The 15,352-nt window shown below is 34.7% G+C and overlaps 1 pseudogene; it reads left to right on the forward strand.

The window, feature by feature from the left end:
• Positions 1-480: 480 nt before the first annotated feature.
• Positions 481-15,352, forward strand: part of LOC149577719 (transmembrane 9 superfamily member 7-like) — a 68,477-nt pseudogene continuing 53,605 nt past the window's right edge.

Here is a 15,352-nt window from a genome sequence, read left to right on the forward strand (position 1 = left end):
CCAACTGAAAAAGTGTATGGACTGTTTTCACAACAGATGTGGAGGGGAAATTCTTCTGTTATATACCCATTTAATAGCTCTAGACTAGTCTCATGTTAAAGGCTTCAGGTTACAAATGATGTCTGATCTCTAGATCCTTAAAAGTTTGAACAGAGCATTAGATAAGAGAAGCATAAAGCATCAAATTGGCTCTCAATCACATGATTCAGCTATCATTATCAACTTAAAAGATTAGAGCCATTATGACATATCACAAGTGTCCGATCAATATTTCTTTGGCGAAAAATACCCTCCCATGCTTATTTTCCATGAGGAGAAGCTATTTTCTTATTTTCCACAAGGAGAAGCTATTTTCTTATTTTTCGCAAGGAGAAGTTATTCGCTAATTCTCTGCCAAAGAGAAGGTCATATGGGTATGATTCACAATATGCTAGTTTATATACACAACCATTGGAAATATGCAGAGACTGCGAGAATAAAATGCGAGGTGTGCCAACAATTCATATGGATAATGTTTGTCTTCACTTCGAGGGTGATGAGCCACAGGTAAAAGTGGACAAGCTAACCTTAACTAAGACACAACTTCCTTATGATTACTGTTATTTGGAGCCAAAGTGTTAGAATTCTTTAGAATAACTGAGAGGGGGGGGGGGGGGGGGGGGGTGTGAATCAGTTATTCAAGGTCCAAATGCCCTATTAATACTTTTTATCCATCCAAACTTGAATCAACGATATTAGCTGGTTACAGTAAATCAACATGCAAAGATAAAACATGCAAGATCAACACATGACACAATGATTTACGTGGAAACCCAATTTGGGAAAAACCACCAGTAACATGCTACTTGATTCTCACTCTTCTGAAGTGATGCCCTGTTAAAAGCATGCCCTGTTAAAGGCTTACAACACACTGTTAAATGTGACCTTGTTAGAGGATTTCACCAAACTGTTAGGAATGGGCCTGGTTAAAGGACTTTTGAACATTCACTTGGAATGTCACCCTGTTAAAATATTTATCTCATGGCTATCAAACCAACCTAAGTCCATAGGATTTAAACTAACTGTTACAATTGCTAGAAAGTAACGATAATGGCCTTTTGATCTAATATAACTTACAACATACTTTGCAGATTTCATATCATACTTTCAGTTCAATCCCTATGCTTGGCTTCAATCACTTCAGCTCTGACTACTTGTCTTCTTCTCAAGCTTCGTCTCCTTGAGTCTTCTAACTCATTGTACCAATCCATCCAAATCAGGGGTCTTCTTACTAAAACAAAGTAACTATGCTTTCTTTCCTCCTTAGCACCTCCTTCAACATTTCATGCTTTCATGCCTGACCACCTCTCACTATTTCTTTATTAACTTATGACTCCTTAAATAGAAATTTGATTTCCCTTTGCCGTTCAATTCTCCCTCTCCAATTTTAGGGTTTCGAATGGATTAGGTAGTATACAATGTATCTACCTCATATCTTGTTCTTACCTACAAACTTCGTCAGTTGTATCCTTAAAAATGTTCTACATGGTGTTCTGTGCCACCAACTCATCATTCTTATCTTCCATTTAATTCAAAAACTTCTAAGTAACAACCTTGTCAGCTTAGATCTGGTGAATCTTTGATTTTCAAAATAATGCAGCAACTCGGCATTATTGATTTACTAGTGCTCGGCATCTCTGTGTTACTCGGCACTATTGGTTTTACTGGTGCTCGGCATCTCTATGTTACTCGGCACTATTGGTTTTATTCGTGCTCGACATCTCTATGTTACTTGGCACTATTGGTTTTACTGGTGCTCGGCTTCAACTAGAAATTTTTTCAACACTTATTAGCTTGCTCGGCTCCTTCTCTCTAGTGAACTTTAGTTAGGCTTTATAGATGTCTTAGCTAAAGCCTTACATCTTTGATATGTTTCAATGTGCCCATTCTCTGTATCTTATAGTATGTCATCAAATACACTTTTTCATCAATGGCTTAGCTAATCCTTGTACTTCATTACAACATCATAACTTCAACCTTTCTCTAGGTGTTCTAGTTACATTTTATTGATTGCCTCCTCCTTGACAATCAACTAATTGATAGTATTTGGATCACTAAAGCAATTGTCATTCTTGCAAGTAGCAAGTTTGACATCAATGACAAAACAATGATTGAGAACATTCTTTACCAGTTCCATATGATCATTCCAACAACTTTCCTTATCATCATTTCAATCATTTCCAACACAAAGGAGATCGTCAACGGTGCTGAAAATTTGGGAGTTCTTCACGGGGATCACATTGAGAACTTTTCGCACTTGTTTGGGATGAAAAAGAACAAGTTGCGCAATTATGTCTATGAAAAAGTTGGATTCTGCGAAGAATTTCAAGGAAAAAATAGATGATGAGTATCGCGTGTGAATGATTCTTGATAATGTTCCTGCGGTAGTACCCAAGCAAAGGAGGGATGGAACCCCAACATATTCCTATGAACATGGCTTCCGTGTTGACTTCAAAGCAAGCTATGTAGCGAGTACAGAAGAAAACTATTTTATCCACAACCATTTGAACTTTGAATCGAAGTACCACAAAGATGTAGAGACTAATACTCCACTTATTGTTAGTTTTGAAGTCACACCTTTCAGTGTAAAACATGAATATGAGTAGCTTTGGGAGCCTAAGAATCCACATTTGATAACCTACAAGGCAAGCAGTAAGCGCTATGTTTTAAGTTCTGACACTCCCTAGGAGGTAGAGGAAGGTAAAGATTTCATCTTCAGTTATGATGTTACTTTCAAGGATAACCCTGTGAAATGGGTATCTGGATGAAATACATATGTGCTAATGTCAGATGATCAAATCCATTGGTTCTCCATAATTAATTCATTGATGATTGTGTTGTTCCCTCTTGGCACAGTGGCAATGATCATGATGGGAACTTGGTATAGGGACATTTCAAAATATGACCAACTAAAGATATAGGATGAAGCCCAAGAAGAAACAGGATGGAAATTAGTCCACAAAGATGTGTTCAGGCCTCATAGTCACTATAGCCTGCCTTGTGTATTTTCACGAGTTTATTTATTGGCTACTCTTTAGCTCATTTGTATAAGATGTTCAAAGGAAGATATCTATCAGCTGGGCTTCATTAATTCTCATCTTAGTGGGGGGAAAAAACAACGTATATCTATTGCTAGAGCAATTTTAAGAAGCCCATCAGTTTTAGTACTCGACAAAGCAACCAGTGCTTTAGATGTTGAAAGTGAGAATTATATAAAGAAAACAATTGAAAGAATTATGCATAACGATGGTAAGAGGAAATAGATTCAAATATGAAAGAGAAACCCGAAAGCTATGAAGACATAAATATGAGAAGTCATAAGCAAGAAATTGAAAGGTCAGTTTTAGTAACTGAAAAGTCACCAACGAAGAAACTGAATAATTTCTACAAGGACAGTATTTATGGTCAATTTTGAGAGGGATTGGACATTCTTCTTCTTTTTGGCAGAAAATAGGATAGTTGGAGTAGAGGGAGGAAGGCATTTTAATTTTTGTATTTTGGTTATGCACTGGAGATTAATGATGAATTTTTGTAACAGATTTGGCAGAGATTGTGAGCAAATGTTATCCAAGTATTATGTTTGTTGTGTTTAAGATAAGAAAGGTTTTGTTATGAACCAAAGTATTTAAGCATCACTTTTTCTGATTACTTTCAATCGGAGTATTGTTATAATTAGTCTTGAGCACTTTCTTACATTCTCAACTAAATGGTGAATGGGTGATAGATCAGAGCACTATTATTTGTTCTTGTTGTAGGGATTAATATGTTAATCTCCATTTTCATTTTATGTCATTGCATCTGCATAATTAACAACATCATTGCATTACCAATGTCAAGGAGTCATAAGAATTGTGGGTTCTTGGTATTGGCTAGGTTTAGGAGCTAAAATTTGCCTGAGTTAGTTCTATCTAGGGCTAGCTCGGTTTTCTCTTTCGTTCTTCAATTAAGAATGTACCCAATTAGTTTAGGAACAAATAAATTCATTGAGTATCATTTGATAAGGGACCTGTACCTTTCAATTTAGAGGAAATCTATCAACTTGAAGATAGATTATCCAACTGTTGGTATCTAATTGTTCTTTTGAGTCTGGGCATTTGAGAGTTGAATTTAAAAGAACCAATCTGTTTACCAACATAATGTAAAGGTCTATTCATGAAAAAATATATGTTAGAATAAATAATTAGTACCTAAGATATCTTTTACACAAGAATAATCTATATTGAACATTGAAAACATCAAAACTTGTAAAATAATTAATATTGACACATTTTAAAATATCAATTTTAAAAAGAGCTCTCATTTAAAATAGAAAAGATAAATGAAAATATAGCTCAATATTGCCTTTCATAAAAAGTTATAAACTCCCCCATTACACTTGAATAGGGGAACAATAACAAGCACAAGTTGTAAATTTATTATATCCCTCCAATTTGTTTGCAAATAATTGAAGGAGACTAAAAACATAATCACAATATTTTTATGCATGAAAATAAGTTTGTAGGAGTACAAATAAGATTTACTTGCATAATAAAGGAAACCAAATCATGATGCTTTATCTAATAAACATGTATGAGCATACATCATAACTATGCAATAAAGAGGGGAAACATGATTTTGTGTAATAAAGAGGAGAAAAATGATGTCTCCACTATAGATAAATGATAAGGTAATGGTATTATTAAAAACTAGATAAAGATCATCTAAGAACATATAGAATGTGTAGGATATACTCAATATAATGATATGCACCAAGTTATATATATATATATATATATATATGACATGAGCATGATAAGAGTAATAATATAAAATTCTATCATTTAAATATGATTAGGATAATATGTAAGATAATTAACATGGAAAAAAAATCTCACCATAGACAACTGGCTAGGTAATAATATCTGACTTAAAAGATAGATAAAGATCTTGAAAGAAAACACTAAATGTAAAACAGAATGAGTCTAATAAGAATATTAACAATATATACACATCATTAGGATTATAAACATGCAATCTGTAGATGTTTCATCATAAATATTGTAAACATGAAATTGTGAGACAAACATGACAATGATTATATACATGTAGATGTGAAACTAATGAACAACACAAGTTTTGCAACTAGGAGTGCAATAAAGAACAAGTGAACAAATCATTGGTAAACACAAAACATATAGTACACAAATATGCATCCCTAGGCATGTGTAGGATCATGATATGAAAAACAAGGCTTTTAAGTGGCAATAAAATTAAAAATTTAAACAATTTATCAATCTTCTATAAAAAGATATGTAAGATAAGATAAGATAAGATAAATTTATTAATATATGTCCAACGAGAGACCACAAAGGTCTAAGGGATTAAAAAGTGAACAAGATAAGAGACCCCTGGTAGCTAGGGCACCAAATGTTTCCAAGAAAAGAAAGAAAATAGGAAAAGCAAGAGAAACGTGAAGAAGCACAAGAACGAGGCAAGGACTAAGGGTCCTTCCTCAAAAGAAAAAATCCAAGCATCAAAGGGTATGGACTAGGGAAAGAAAGAGCCCTAAATCACTGCCAAGAAAAGTTGGAATGGTGTCATTGACGAGTATAACTACTACAAGATCTTGTAGATTTAGAGTGATTAGTGATGGTGGCACTAGAAGACCACTTTGTCTCACATGTTGGAGACAAGAGAGAGAAGAAATCAATGATGAGCTGAACCAGGGTCACTCTCTAGGGAAATAAAAGTTGTAAGGTGTGGTTACAGAGGTTCATAGTTTATCCAAGGTATAGTGTGAGGCATCTCTGGTCCATGTAGATGAAGAAGATCATGAGGGAGCTAAAATCCCTAAATAAGCAATAGAATCTCTCACTAATCTTGTAGTAGGTAGGTTAGTGAAAGATGAATTGGATCTCTGTCTCAGCCATGCCCAAAGTACACAAGTCACAGGTCTAGTCCTCTTTGCCCATGTGGTTACTAGTTTGAATTTGAAGCCGATGGGATCCAACCCTAAAGGAGCGCAAAGAGATGCATAAGGCATGACACCAATGCCGAGACAAGTAACTAGGAGGCACAACGATACCGTCAATGATAATCAGAAAGTGTTTTGCATAAAAAGCCATCTTCGGGCATAACCCACTAGCCAAGTTACATCATATCATAGAGATATGCTATCTATAAATATTAAGTCTAACATGTTGGTTCAACTCTTGCTGAGAGGGGAGGAGGTGTGTGGGAACATCGAGAGAGAACTGGAATGGAGGGACGTGGTTAATATCTATCCCAATTGAACCCAACAAAGATGAAGCCTTTGTGAACTAGCAACAGGCTCAGGAGGTCGGATTAGACTCTGCCACAAAGACAAAAGAGTAGTAAGCCAAGTAAGAGTATCTACATCAGTCACCAACAGAGTCAACAAAACCATGAAGATGATGAAGAAACCAAATCATGTTGAAAATGGCAGCCAACCTAGAGGGATGGGCCCCAAACTTGGCCAGAATAATGCTGTGAAAATTAAATGTAGTTTATAAGCTACTAGCTATATTTTGAAAAAAAAGGATTATTTTACTTGGTAAAAATTTAAAATTTCAATGTTGTAGTACATAATTGTTAAGAATAAAGATAAATAGGTGTATGTTTGACCACCTTAAACATAATCCAATCATAATATGTTTTTTACAAGATTCATCATATAAGTAGTAGACTTGTGTTGATTTTTCCCAATAACTAAAGTAGTCTTTTAATTATCTCACATTTCTAGTGAGTGGTAGAAATCACTTATCAAATTATGAGAAAGTAAATATAGTTCCTTTTGAATTAAAATTTTGGTTGAAATTTCTTCCACTTGTTCCCACATGATAAACTTGTTCATTGATGCAAGAAAATGAGCTATCAACTATTCAATGTGGTACTAAAGTTAGATGAATTGTCCTTTGATGAAATAGCAATTATAGGTTTAATCTGTGGGGCCAGTATAATTGAAGGAAGATTTGTGTGGAACATGCAACTAGGTGGAAGTATTTCATTGACTTAGAATATAAGTTTGAATAATAGAAAGAAGGTGGCCTATAATAATGAAATGACCTTGATTCTAACCCCTTAAAAATGCCCTAATCAATCAAATGAAGTGTTCAAAGAAATATATTATTGTTTCTATTGAAGATGTGTCTATTTTAAAGAGAAACATGGTTGTCTCAAAATGTGAGAGATCATCGATGTCAAAAAGTAGTTAGACTACAATAATGGATTGACAACATTACTACAAAGGATACATCAACGTGCAATTAAAATTCAATTACAGACAACAATGTATGGAGTACAAAATAGTAGAATTAGTCAAGATGAAAGACAATGCTCAAGAATGTATAGATAATTGACAATGAACAAACAAAGGAGGAGATGCATAATGAGTTTTAACTACCCATAATTTGATTATAAGATGTTAGCAAATTGATAGTTTTTTCTTGGAGTAGCTTTGTTTTATTTATAATCAAAATATTGGTTTTTTCAAAACCAAAAAAATCTTTAAAAGTAAATAAAGAACCAAGCACATGTTAGTTGCTAGGTCTTTAAATTTTCTTTGAGTCTGAATATGATGTTTAGGGTAAGTTTGTTCATTACCCAAATCCAAATGATCTTTTGTTGTTGTTGTTGTTGCTAAATTCAAACATTGCTTTCTTGTTCTTTTAGTTGGATTAGTACTAAGATGAGTGACCTCACAGGAAGTCCCAATGCTTCACCTCTGTGAGCATCACCTAGATTCAATGAGTGCTAAGTGTCTCATTTATTGTCATGAGAGACAGATTCATGCAAATCACTACTCATGAAACACGAGTCAATAAGTCTGACTCAAAAGCTACATAGTTAAATCTTGATAGCAATATCATAATTTTAGACATCTTTTATTATATTTTAAAAATCTTGTAATAAAGAGAAGAAAAATGGTGTCTCCACTGTAGACAAATGACAAGTTATGGTATTATTAAAAGCTAGATAAAGATCATCTAAGCACATATAGAATGTAAAAGATATCAGAAACATAATAATAGCCTTGGGTATATGCACTGAGTTGTGGTGTTTTTTTTTTCCCATTTTTGAATAGCACGTACATGCTTTAAAAAAGGTAAAATTTTATAAATGGGCTGCATACCCGCAGTGCATTTATTTTATCTTAGTTTTTTAGCTTCTTTCAATAGCAGTGTGTACGCAAGTTGCATAAAACAACACTTTTCATCACCCGCCTTGCTGATATGCCTCCTCGTCGGCAAAATTTGAGATCACAAGCACACCCACGCCCATGCTGTATGTGATCTAAACTTCATTTTTCATTGTTTGATACATTTTTCATATTGTTTTGTAGGTTTTTTACAATTTTTATTTATATTTGTTTATTTATTTCGATTTCAATTGATTTTTTATCAAGAAATGTCAATAATCAACCTGCAAATCCACAAAAACCTCAAAACCCTCAAGAACCTCAAAACCAAAACCCTCCCCAAGAAGAACAACAAATTTTGCAACTTGAACCAATTGCAAGACCTCCGCCTGGCACACAAGAAAATATAATAAATGAAATAGAAAGAGGCAAAACTAAATTAGAAGGACTCATTGGTCATTTGAAAGAATCTGGACAAACCAATCCAATGAGGGTTCAATTGGCATCATCCCTCAAATCCATTAACACCCAGATAGCCTCAATTAGTGGTCAGTTAGATATTTGGCGGGTTAAGAGGGATGAACAAAAAAGATTTTATGCAAATAAATTGTCATATGAAGATGCTAAAAAAAAAGTTATACCAAAAGGTAGAAAATGTACATTATTTAGAAAATTTGGTGAGCAAAATACTGTTAGATAGGGTACTAAACAGTTCCCTATCCATTGGTGCATACATGATGCTATTAGAAATAACTTTTGGGATAGATGGTGGATGGTTTTTGATGCCCCTACTTGCAACAATCACGAGGTCCCCATATTTATTTCGAAGAAATTGTATTGTGAGTTTGTCCTTGGGGAGATCCCCAATTATTTTGATATATTAGACTCCCAGGGTAGAGGTGGGGGATCATCATTTGAGAGGTCGAGAGCATGTCGTGACCCTAATGTAGTTAGGGCACCTGTGGTCAAGCCACAATGCGAGCATATGATTATTCCTTCAGTTGTGAAGGAACATGTAGAGGCCAGTGCTCTAGAGACCATTAATACTTTGACACAGACCCTCATCCATTCCATGAGCCCATTAGTTGAGGGGGAGCCTTCTGCGCGTCATGGTCACATGTGCGCTTCATGCGGATCCTTATGCACATTCGGTACTCATGCTGGAGATGGTGAGGATGATGGGCTCATCACTAATTAGTTCCTAAATGAAACATTTGGGATTGACACACAAGTAAATTAAAATTATAATTTACTAATTTGATCACATTTTATATGTATAGTGAATGATTAATTAATTAGCCTCTATTGACATTGTTCAAAATTCAGGGTCAGAGTGTTGGCGGGTCTAGCAGCGATCCTCCGGCCTCAATTTTTGTCACATCCACAAGTTCAGAGGTATGTATTGATTTAATCATTGAAATTAATACATTTATTCATTAAGTAATCATATTAAGAATTGATGAAAAAAATTATGCATGTGCATCAGTTCTCTACAGGACCGTCAACATTTACTACGGACTCAGAGCATAGACATCATATGAGCTACATACAGGTACATTTGTTTCATGTTAATTTAATTCATTTGATTATATTTGTTTCATATTTCATGTTACATGTAACATGTATTGTATGAAATGCAGCTCATGACGTCAGACACTCCTCCTCATCTTCGATAGTCCGTCGATAGTGGGGTGGCCGCAGCTATGGATAGCTCACAGCCATTGACTGAGGTATGAAAGAATTTTCTTGATTTTAGTTGTTGTTTATAATAGTTAGTATCAAAATTTCTAATGTTATTTATAAGTATTGATTAAATTGTTGTAGTGTCTCGTCACACTTGATCATCCATGAGCCTTCAAGGTGGACATACAGAGTGACTATTTGATGGCTATAAGAAAATAATTAATTTTGTGTGTACATATATTTGATTTTAACGTATAATAAATATTGATTCAAATCTACTTTGTTTGTATCAGCTTGAGTTAGAGAAGAGCCTCAACAAGAGGACGAGCGAGCATGTCAGGAGGACCCCATCATCTCCACCGTCTCCCTCCACATGACGACATAAGACCTCGAGAGATTTGTTTCCTTCCCCTCATGGGAAGGAAAAGATATAATTAATAGACATGTATATATATAGGCATCAGTGGACATATTCGATACACATTTGATGTATATATGACATTTTATATTTGATGTATGACATTATTCAACTTATGACATTATTGGTTAATATATGATATGTTTGTTCATATACGACATTATTGGTTATCATAATATATTATTTGTTTGTTAATGTATATGTGACATTATTGGTTATCATTTTATATTATATGTTTGTTCATGTATGACATTAAATTAGATATGTTCGTGTATGACATTAAGTTAGATATGTGCATGTATGACATTAAATTAGATATGTTCATGTATGACATTAAATTCAATACCTAACTATTTGAAACTTTGATAGAATATTGATTAACAATAAACTTTATCACTATTTAAGCATAAGTTAATCATTTCTAATATGTCATCGTCATATGATTTATGATCTTGTTCATGTTTAAAGTTTTCCTTCTCTGTCATTTTTTTATCAAGTTTAATTCAATACTTAATTAGTTTGAATTTTTGATACAATATTGATTGGCAATAAACTTTATCAGTCAAGATTGATCTCACAAAGTTTAAGAGGCGTTGCTTGATAGCTTGACTTGTTTCCAAGGTAGTCACAAAAGGATCAAATGCCCTAGAAAGAAATCCATTACTATAATATACCTAACACTTCCCTTAACAAAAATAATATCTGCTACCAGTTTATTCCAAATCGAAGCAATCAAATTGAAAATACACTGAGCATTAGATAAAATAGCTGATAATATAATACAAGCCCCAATAAGCGTAGTAACAATGCAAGATCTATGATGGTATTACCTACAAATCAACATTGCACCAATCTTACCCTTTATAGTATTAACCTAATGCACAAAGTGATATTATAACTATGCTCCTACCCTCTATTTCACCCATATATTTTATGTCTTAAGTTTTCTATCAGGATTAGTGGTATAGAAAATACCTTGGGAGGGATCACTAGATCGCAAGAGTTGTGTTATCTTGTGTTACCCAAGGTCAAATTCTTCAACTACACCAACTTTGTATTCATACAAACAATAATCAACCATGCAGGTGTCCTAGATTAATGTGTAGATTAGATTCATTTTAGTACAATGCAATGGTTATAAATGATTCTTTCTATGTAAAAAATTTGTAAATTTAATTATTCAGGTTAATCTTAAATATTATCAAATTAATATATTGCATTACCAACATATAAAAAATTATTGCACAAACATGCATTGAGTCAACTCTGAAATTGCTATGAGAGAAGAGTGTTTATCAACAATTTAAATATTTAAAAAAGTTAGAATTAGACTATGTAAGATTTCCCTTACATGTCATAGAAAGGACTCAAGATGGGGGATGATGTAGAGTATGCAAAAGGAAGCACCAAACAAATCAACCTACTACCCAAATTCTCCTAACTCCACAAGGACTAAACAAGAGTTATGACTCACTTCCAAATGAATACAACATAGACAATACAACTTCCCAATAGGTTAAAAACTCCACTCACCCAAGGGAGACAAGAATTTGACTTCCCCTTATTGGATCAGCAATGACCTTCTTCCCACAAGGTAACAAAGTGGGTTTTGATGTTCCAAGACCTCCCAACACCAAAAGTGGAAAATCAGCGGGTCTATTCATGGACCTCCTGGCAGTTGGTCACCTAAATGAGAACCTTGAGATTTATTCAGAACTCCATGAAAGAAATTAGAAGCTTGAAAAGCTCTCCATTTGTTAGCTGAATTAAAACCTTGGATTGTAGATGGCTAGCCTTCATTGTACAGACCAATTTTATAGATATATAATCAAATAAATAGTGTATTCATTTAAGCATGGAAATATTGTTACATAAGAAGAAGATGAAGTTTTACAATTACTAATAATCATTAATGTATGCACATACACTTAAACCTAAAAAAGATGACCTAAAGAAGACAAATTAAGTATGAAGTGGATATAAAATCAATAAGAGAGTTCTAGCATGATATCTTCAATATTTTTTGAATTAGAGAAAACTAAGTATTAATATGATGATCTCTATGAATCTATATCACCATCTAGATGTCTCTCTATGTCTCCCTAACTCTCTCTATTTTATCTCACATTCACCCTCTTCTTATATCTCTATTCATTTATCACTGTATTTTTATTTCCTTTAATCTTCATGTCTACCTACACCTTCTTTTGTTTCCCTCTATCTCTATGAATCTTTCCTTCTCTCCCTCTCTCCTTTCCCTTTATTATTATATTTCCCTACTTCTCTATCTCTATCTCTCTATATAATTTTTTTTCATATCTCTATATCCTTGTATCTCACTGTCTCTTATTCCCCCCCTCTTTATATTCCTATTTTTTCCATATCTATGTAGCCATCTATTGTCTTTATCTCCCCCTCACTAATGTCGAGATGTTGAGCAAGAAGTGAGGTTTAAGCACTTTCTTCTTCCTAATCTACCAAACTAAACTTGTGGCCTTCCTAATATCTTACTCCTTTAGGATATCATTTTTGTGGCCTATCCAAAGTGATAGGGTCATTTGTGAACTCCTCCAAGGTGAGTACTTCTCCAATCAAGATCTTGTACCTTTTTGTTTTAGGGACACTAACCTTATTCCAAGCCAATAACTATAACTCTTCATCAATGGCTTCACCAACCCCAAGTTTCTATTGCGACACCTTCCCCATGTTGAACTGATCGAGAATCAACTCTTGGTTTAACCCTCCAATTGTTGTACAATACAAAATGTTGACTATCATAGAATTCCTTGTAGGTCTCCTACTCTAATTTTTTGGACTTAAATTCCTCTTAGGTTGAAATATAACTATTCTACGGGTAGATTCAGACACCCTTTTGAATTTATTTAAGACTCCAAAGCCTAGATTCCTAATTCCATTCCTATGGCACCTAACCCATGTAAAGTATATAGACCTAATAAGGTCACACTAGGTTTGGTTTTCAAAGTAATTACTAGATAATTGGTGCACGGCCTCAGACTTCCTCTACTAACCAAAAATAACTCAAATACACCACTAAACTACACCCATCAATTCAATTCAACATTTTTCAATCTTTTTGGTCTCAATCCTACCTAAATACATTAAGCTATTCAACTTAGGGACTAATGCAAACATGGTTTTTCCATTGAGAGACTTCCTTAGCTCTAGGAATCTATAATTATACCCTTCTTACTTGAATTTTCTAGAATCTTAGAGAATTCCACTGGTTCAAATACAAAAAAGGGCTTCATTTGTGGAATGACCTCTTAACAAGCATTTTCCTAGATTGTTTCTAGAAAACTTGCCTTAAACACTTTAAATCAAAACTAAACTATCTCAAACCAATTTAAAATATCACAATAACACAAAGGATATTCAAAAAATCAACTTATTTTATAAGAATCACCATAGATACGATCACACAACTAAAACCATACTCCCTAAGACCAAACAACTTAAGTCCCTTTAGTTAGGAGTTCTTCTAAATTGAAAGTAGTCTTCTTAATGTTTTAAAGTGTTAGCCAAGTAGCATCCTCCAATAAATGATGTTTCCATTTTACTAGGTATTCATAGTAAGTAGACCTCTTGGTTTTTTTGGTCATCCTCTTGTCTACAATGCATTCAATTTCTTGTACTGGTGGTTGAGGGAGGTCTTCTAGCTCCTTGTCTTATGGAAGATCTTCATTACCTACAATGGCGATACCAGTAATAGGACCTTTATATTCATATAGGTTAGCTATATCATATAATAAGTTGAAATTAGATAACCATTAAACACTTTGTAAAGTACTGCCTACATATCATTACAACCACGTCAACTGAGTTCAAATTAATATTTAGAATCTAGGAACACATCAAGAAAGACATACGAAAGGTGAGAGAGATTTGGCACGTTTACCTAGCCAAATTGATTTAGCCATGTTTACCTGGCCACCTGGAGCTAATGGAGCAAATAGTTCGATCCCACAATGAAAGGTGAGAGAGATTTGGCAGTTGGCAACTTTCTACTGGCCAACACTACAAGTTTTAGCATCACCCGAGATGGCATCGTAAAATAAAAATGGAGTGTGATCTCCAAAAAGAGAGAGAGGTTATTGTAGGTCTCCACAACACAGTCCTGTAGGAACTAGAATCGCATCCATACTTTGCATGAGCTACGAGATATGCCCCATCAAAGATAGCAACCCTATGGCATTTAGTGACCCTTAGGGACGTTCTAGTTTGGCATGCCTGAGAATGTTCGAGCGCTGAAGGGGATAGGATGAGGTTGGAGATAGGGTTTACCCGATCACCTGGAGCTAACGAAGTAGATAGTTTGATCCCATGACGAAAGGTGAGAGAGATTTGGCAATTGGCAACTTTGTACTGGCCAATACTACAAGTTTCAGCATCACCCAAGATGGCATCGTAAAATGAAAATGGAGTGTGATCTCCAAAAAATGAGAGAGGTTATTGTAGGTCTCCACAACATGGTCTTATAGGAACTAGAATCACATCTATACCTTGCACGAGCTTTAAGATATGCCTGATCAAAGATTGCAACCCTATGGCATTTAATGACCCTTAGGGACGTTCTGGTTCAGCGTGTCTGAGAATGTTTGAGTGTTGAAGGGGATAGGGTGAGGATGGGGAAAGGGTTTACCTGGCCACCTAGAGTTAACGAAGCAGACAATTTTATCCCACGACGAAAGGTGAGAGAGATTTGGCAGTTGGCAGCTTTGTACTGGCCAACATTGCAACTTTCAACATCACCCGAGCTGGTGTCATAAAATGAAAATGGAGTGTGATCTCCAAAAAGTGAGAGAATTTATTGTAGGTCTCCGCAACATGATCATGTGGGAATTCGAATTACATCCATACCTCATACAAGCTACAAGATATGCCCCATCAAAGATCGTAGCCCTATGGCATTTAGTGACCCTTAGGGACGTTCCAATTCGGCATGCCCGAGAACGTTTAAGTGTTGAAGGGGATAGGATGAGGTTGGGGATAGAGTTTACCTAACCACCTAGAGCTAACAGAGTAGATAGTTCGATCCCACAATGAAAGGTGAGAGA

The sequence above is a fragment of the Cupressus sempervirens genome, chromosome 1 (genome assembly GCF_028749045.1).
Source record: "Cupressus sempervirens isolate cs-2001-9-10 chromosome 1, ASM2874904v1, whole genome shotgun sequence".
Classification (NCBI taxonomy): Eukaryota; Viridiplantae; Streptophyta; class Pinopsida; order Cupressales; family Cupressaceae; genus Cupressus; species Cupressus sempervirens.